Below are 7,700 nucleotides of genomic sequence, written 5' to 3' on the forward strand. Positions count from 1 at the left end.
ATAGGCTTTGAATGGTTGAAGTAATGAAATTTGAAACTCATGAACTTGATTTAAATACTTTAAATTTATGGTAGTTAAATGGAATAGAAAGGATCTATTCGGCCATGGAGGTTAAACACATTGTTAAATTGTTGAATATATGCTTTGGTTGTTAATGAATATTCGGTCTTGGAATGAATCTCATTAATAACATTTAGTTATTAGATTTGGTATAAATTACTTATTGAAATGGTGGAATTGGATGACTTACTTATGAATTTTAGTTATGAGAGTCTTTTGTAAGTAGAGCTAGAGGGTTTAAAGGGTGGTGTTTTAAAATAAACATGTATATGGGCCCTATGTATGTACCTTGTAATTTTATTGTAAACTTTTGGTTTAACTTGTATCATATTAATTACTAAAATACTAGCTTGTGTGGAAAATTTTGTGTATGTTTTATGTGCGAATGTGAGTTAAAAAAATGGAGCTCACTATGTGTATCATGGTCAACCTTTGATAACTAATATGTCTTGATTCGTAAATTGAGTTAAAAGATTACATATGTTCGATCTAGCCTAAGCTAGGCTTGACTTGTAACATAGTAATGATTGACTGAACGTATATGTGTGAGATAGTGAGGATAATTGTATTTCTTGCTTTGATTAAGTGAAGTATATGAAGTTGATATACTTAATTTACTCAATTAAGCTTAAGAGCACATAGGGACAACTTTGGATAAGGTGAAAGCTAAAGTGACGAAATAGCCGACCCGTAACTACTCAGAAAGATACTAGGTAAGTTCTTAAGTATTTGAGTTTGATTCATTTGTAAGTTTTAAGTTTTAGAACGGGATGAATATGAATTATGTATATACGTTAAGGTCAATGACTTTTCTAAATGACGGCATACATGATATTTTGTTTTAAATATGTGAATGAGAACTTTACAGAGTAAATTGTATAAATCTGCTAGGGACAGCAATAGTAGCGTGTTTTGGAAAAATTACCATAAATTGTGGGAGTTGAGTTAAAGGCAGGATAAATTATGTAATTAAAGCTTGATGCGTCTAGTTTCGTATAAAAGAAATCGTGTAAGTAAAGGGGTTGCCGATAATGAGATTTTCAAAGTTGTTTGAGACAGAGTCAGAACGGCTCCGAAATCCCCTGTTTAGTATTTGGAAAATCATTATAAATAGTACAAAAATGATTATAAGATAAAATTATATGTTTAGACTCCTTAATGAGTCTAGTTTCAAACAAAATAAACGAAAACATATTTTGAATTCTGTACAATGAGAAATTAAATTCTTAGTGAAGAGTAGTCAGAGTAGTCAAGCAGTAAAATAGGGGAAACTTTAAGAAAAATCTGGTATTGATTGGCCAACCAAAAATTCTGAAAATTTTGTGGATAGAGGATATACGAGTCTATTTTCATGGAAAATTAATGGCACATAATTTGGAATTTCGTACCCCCAGTTACAAATAATTTAATGACTGTTGCTCAGGAAAACAGCTTGTAGAGAATTTGTGGTTATGTTGTAAACATGGATAAAACTTGTTTTAGTTGCTCATAAGCTATTGATTAAACCCATGCGTGAATTCTAAATTGTGTTATTAGAAAATGATATATGAGTGTTAGATGGATCTTTGATATTAAAATTTGTGAAATTGTAAGTTTATAAGTATTCGAATATGAAATGATAGTATGGCTTGAAATTGAATTATTCATTGGAAAATGATAGATGTAGATTCAGCCAAGACAAAGTGTATACATGAAAGTATATGTGGTATGTGAAGTATATTTGGATAATTGTGATGTGAATACATGAAAATTTATATTTTGATTTAGGATTTTATGTGATGAATGTGAATGTGTATACATGAGATAAGGCCGAATGTCCAATGTGATGCATGTGAACATGCGTATGTGTGATAAGGCCGAATGGCCAATGTGATAAATGTGAACATGCATATGTGTGACAAGGCCGAATGGCCAATGTGATGAATGTGAACATGCATATATGTGATAAGGCTGAATGGCAAATGTGATGAATGTGAACATGCATATATGAGATAAGGCCGAATGGCTAATGTGATGAAGGTGAACATGCATATGTGTGATAAGGCTGAATGGCCAATGTGATGAATGTGAACATGCATATGAGTGATAAGGCCGAATGACCAATGTGATGAATGTGAACATGCATATATGTGATAAGGCCGAATGGCCAATGTGATGAATGTGAACATGCATATATGTGATAAGGCAGAATGGCCAATGTGATGAACGTGGAAGTGTATATATGTGGTAAAGCCGAATGGCTAATGCGAAGTGTGTATGAGATGGATATGAGGTAAAGCCGAATGGCTAATGCGAAACGTGTATGAGATGGATATGTGGTAAAGCCAAATGGCTAATGTGAGATATGTATGAGATGTGTATATATATATATTGTGGCCAAATGACAAACGGCGGAAGGTGTGTTTTATTAGATATTTGATGAGGTAAATGAAATTACAAATATGATAGTCGATGTGAATGTTGTAACATGTGAATAAATATGCATGAAACTCTATGATGTAAACCCGGGATTAAAGACCAGATGACCATATGTGGTGACTATGTCTGGGTTAAGACCCGCTGACTCGTGTGGAGATTTCATCTGAGCTAAAGGTCTCGCTGATAATACGAGTGGAGTTTAAAACTATAAGACTTCGCAATAAGAATTACTTATAAATATATTCAATCGAAAGGTTAAACAGGTATGTACTCCAAGTTTATATGTGAGCTTGATTTGAACTAAATCATAAGGTAGTCATGTGATGCATACGTGACCAATCTATGAGACTATTCCTATGATTATGTGACATCGAATCAGTGTGAGAGGTTATGTAAAATTATACAATATATCTATGTCACCGAGCTCACTTTTATGTGAAAGTTTATCCGCCTATTGTATATGATGAGATATGCATATTCAAGAAAGGGATGGTATGCTAGAAGGAAGAGTGAAATAAAATACGAACAACTATGTTATAAGTTGATTGTTATCTGTTGACACTGCTTAAAACTTACTAAGCATTGTAATGCTTACTCTGCTTACTTTGTTTCCTCTATTTTATAGATCTCATTTGGAAGCTATAGACTGGGGATCGTCAAGAACTAGTCACACTATCACTATCCACTGCTTGTTACTGTTATGTTTTGAATTATTTTATGGCATGTATAGAATAGACCAGTGGCCGAAGAATATTTTGGTTAATGTATATAAGCCATGCGAAAATGGCATCTTTTGAATGTGTACTTATAGAAGTTTAAATTTGTATCCCTGACTGTCTTTAGTATCTATCTAAAGGAATGTTCTCAAAAAAAAAAAATTTTACTGTTCTGATATGAGTTTCAAGTCTGGTAATGCCCCTTCACCTATTCTGGCGACGGATACGGGATAGGGGTGTTACAAGCATACTAATTTGATTATGATTGAGGTGCCTATATAGCATATTGGTTGAATGGAATTTGATCATTTGAATTTGTCATTTTATGTATGTTTTGGTATGTCTTGATGCCTTGGTCAAGGGTGCAAATGGCTTGTAGGTACATGATTGAATTTGGTGAAGAAAATGGCTTAATTTTGGCCAATTTCTTGTCCACACAGCCTAAGACACGGGCATATGTCTCAACTGTGTATGACACATGGCCATGTGTCCCCTATAGGTTTTAAAGGTTTCCAGTTAGGCAATTATATGGCCTAGCACACGGCCTAGCACACAGGTGTGTGAGGCCATTTTGAGTGTTACACGACCTGGAACACAAGCGTGTGGCTTGGCCGTGTGACCCAACTCAAAGAGTTACACTGGTAGAGACACAGGCTAGGACATGGCCGTGTGTCCCTATTTCGATTGTTTTACATGGCTTGAGACACGGGCATGTGTTTCAGCCGTGTGAGTCACATGACCGTGTGACCCCTGTAGTTTAAAATTTTCTAACTTTTTCCTCAAGGTTTCAAATATTTTCGATTTAGCCCCGATTCGTTTCTAAAGTATTTTTAAGGCCTTAAGAGCTCGATTAAGGGATGATATGCATGTATATGAATGGATTATGCTATGATTATTGTAATGTTTTGAAATGTATGTTTTTATGTTACAGTTTTACGGAATTTATGTTTTTATGTTACATTTTTACGTAATACTCCATAACTCAATTCCGGGGACGGATACAGGTTAGGGGTGTTACATTACCAATTCATCAATATCAAACAACCTTTTGACGAACATTTTTCATATCAACCAAACAACCCCTTGTTAAACCTATCTTTGTCCAAATTTAGCCTTTTGACGAACTAGTCTGAATACTACTTAATTTTATGATTGGGAACAAAAGCGGCTCGGTTCATCCAACGAGAATGAGATCGCATCATTTGGTATCAGAGCTGGTTAAAATTGAGAAGTATTGACGTTCTAGCATTCTTGGGGCTGAGTTTTTGAAGAAAAAATTCAAAAAAATTGTGTCAAGAAAAGAGAATATATAGAATATTTGAAGTATAAAAGTTTGAAAAATATTTGAAAAAAAAAGTCAAAAAAATTTTTGATTAAAAATTTTTTTTAACATATTTGCAAAAAAAAATTCAAGTTTGAAGTACTAGAAGGAGTTTCAAAATTATATTAAAAAAAAGGCTAGCTTGAAAGTGTTTGTGTTTTTCGAGCTCAAAATTCTCCTTTACCAAACGCTTTCAGCCACACTTCAAGTACCTTTCTCTTTCTTTTAGCCTACCCTAAACCCGACATCAATTCCCACCCTTACATCACTTTTGAAGATGACTCCACAAAGATTTGTTGTTTAAGTAAAAGGTAATCACCAAAGAACTTAGAGAAACAAGCAAGAGTGGTAAAAGGCGAGAGTGTGTGAGAGCATTAGAGAGGATAAGAGCCAGCACGAGTGTAAACACGAGTGGAGTGAACATTTTTTTCTTTTGAGTGAATAGGTGAGGTTCGTGGTGAGGTTACAACATTATGTCATGAAGTCCCAAAAGGAATGTTGTTGGTGGTGGTGTGCCCGACTTAGTATACCAAGCCCTCATTCGAGAGATGGACCACATGTTACAATGCCAGTTGGAGCCAATGCAAGAAAAATTGAACCAATTGAAGGAAACAGCCCAACAGGAACGAACTCTTCAAAATCAAAGGATAGAAGCAAGATCGTCAAGAAGACAAACTTCCAATCATTTTTTGAGAAGAGATTCCTGTTGTGATTCCTATTTGATGAGGAATTTGAGTAGGAGTAAACCAAACCACGATTTTGAAGCCTTTCAAGGTAACAAACAAGAAGGCACAAGTATCTCTTCGACTGTACCAAAATACTCATCCACGGAGGTTCAATCACGGAGAGTTAATCGTGTATCATTCCACTCTCACCCAATGAAAATTTTCTCATTTCGATTCTTTCATGTTGACCCCATCTTGTAACAAAAGAATGAGAGAAAAGGAAATTGAAATTGAAAGAAAAGAGAGACAATAGTTGTTAATGAGAGAAAATGAGCGAAAAATAAAAGAAATTGAGAGAAGGAAAAAAGAAATGAAAGAAAAAGAAATTGAAAGCAAAAGAGAGCTTGAAAGAAAAAAGAATGAAAAAGAATACGAGCGAGAAAAAAACCTTGAAAAAGAGTTTGAGAATAAAAAAAAGGAAAGGCAGAGCAAAAAAAAAAAAGACAATGTGAAAGATGAATGTTTCATTGAGATTGAAGAAATAAAAGAAAGTGTTAATGAAACATGTGTCGTTGTTGAAAAAAAAAGTGAAACGAAGAGTGAAAGTGAGTTTTCAAAAATAAAAGAGACTATGGAAAAAGAAAGAGAGTTTGAAAATGAGATTGAAAAAAAAAACGAGTGAAAAAGAAGAAAATGATCAAGCAAAAGTGAAGAATGTCCTAACTAACCCACATGTGAGTTTGCCTTGTGAATCTTCTTCTTTTCATGCCTCTAAAGATTGATTTGACAAGTTCCAACTTCAATACCTTCCCAATGAGAGACGATTCCGATTGTTCGAGAAAGGTAAGATCGGAAATGAATTTAATCCACAAGTGTTTAAAGGTAAGAAAGGTAAGGAAACTTTAGCAATTGAATCACGACAATCTAATTTGAATATTGTTAAAAAAATTATTGATGACTTAGTTTTTGAAAGATCTTCATACATTATTTCGACTAATTGTCACTCTTTGATTGTTGTTGATGTTTTTGTCTCAAGTAGTGTCATCAAGAGTTTTTCTCGTGATGTGTATTGTGTTGGTAAGTCTGTTGATGACGTTAGGTTAAATCGATGTATACAACTTTTTGATCATGTTTGATAAATAATTTTCATGTAAAACTCTTAATTTATTTGATTGTGATGGTTACGAGAATTCTTTAAATCTTTATGCGAAATCCTCATGTATGTGCATGCCTGTTCGGATGAAATTTGAGAGGTTTGGTTGTTTGAACATGTGTATGCCTAAATCTTGTTTGTTTGACATGTGTGAATTCCGACTGAAAGAAAAGTTTTTATTGTATTTGAAAATAAGTTATCAAAAGCATGTGTTTAAATCCAGAGCTTGTTTTCCTAAGTTATTGTTAAGAGAAGGTGAGCCTCATAATTTTACTTTGTATAAATGTGTTGGCCACTTTCATTTGCTCCATGTTTTATCATTATTTTCTAAAACAAAATATGTGAATTATGATGACTTACAAAGTCAAAATCAAATCTTTGATTCCAGAGACTATTATTCTATATTATTATTCAAGGGATTTGAGCCATGGAATTTTGTTTTCTAAGATTATAACTTTTGAATGCTTTGTGATTCTGGTTTGTTGCCATTGATGAAACTTTTGATTCATTCTGAAAAGGTAAGACCAACTTATATTTTTCATTCTAGCATTGGTTTATGCATTTCATTTTTGAATAGGATTCTAAAAAGTTATTCAGTGCTTATAATTTATAATGTCACTAATTTGTTTCATTCATGTGCAGGTGACAATTGGAAATGGTACCCTTCTAAAGAGGGAGGGCATGCAAATAACCTTCTTTCTTTTCGAACCATATGTGATTTTCAGGTTTTTGGAAGTGACTTTGTCAAGTTTATGAACCTTGGGGTTCATGATCTTGAAAGGTTTTTCGCAAGCAAATGGCCCGATTTGAGGACAAATCATTTTCAAGAGGGAGGGTATGATGTGAGCACGGCCACATCATGTTATGATGCAATTTGAGGACATCAGAATTGGCCTAAGCACGAAGGGCTCATGTGCAAAATGAAGTTTTAATTTTCAGCTTGCTTATTTCGGTTGCTGGAATAAAGACTTTAATTCATTTTTTTTAGTTATTATAGTTTGAGTATTTAATTATGTCATAATTTGAACATCATTAATATGAGTTTTAATTATGTCATAATCTGAACATCATTAATATGGGTCTTTAATTATGTCATAGTTTGAACATCTCTAATACTTGTTTTCAAGTGTATCTTAAGTCAAACATCATAATTGTGTGTCTAAGATTCCTAAAAATTAAAGTGTGTTTAAACCTTGTCTTAATCTGCATTTAAACGTTGTCTTAATGTTGTCGAGGTTGTTACATTGGATGCTGCTAGGAAACTTCTTCTTAATCTAAATACATGTACTTGGAGTTGCTAAATTTAATGCACCAATTCATGTGCATAGACAATGGGAGCAAAAGGAGCTTAATGTGACCATTTGGTT

This window comes from Gossypium arboreum, chromosome 10 (assembly GCF_025698485.1).
Source record: "Gossypium arboreum isolate Shixiya-1 chromosome 10, ASM2569848v2, whole genome shotgun sequence".
In the NCBI taxonomy this organism is placed as follows: Eukaryota; Viridiplantae; Streptophyta; class Magnoliopsida; order Malvales; family Malvaceae; genus Gossypium; species Gossypium arboreum.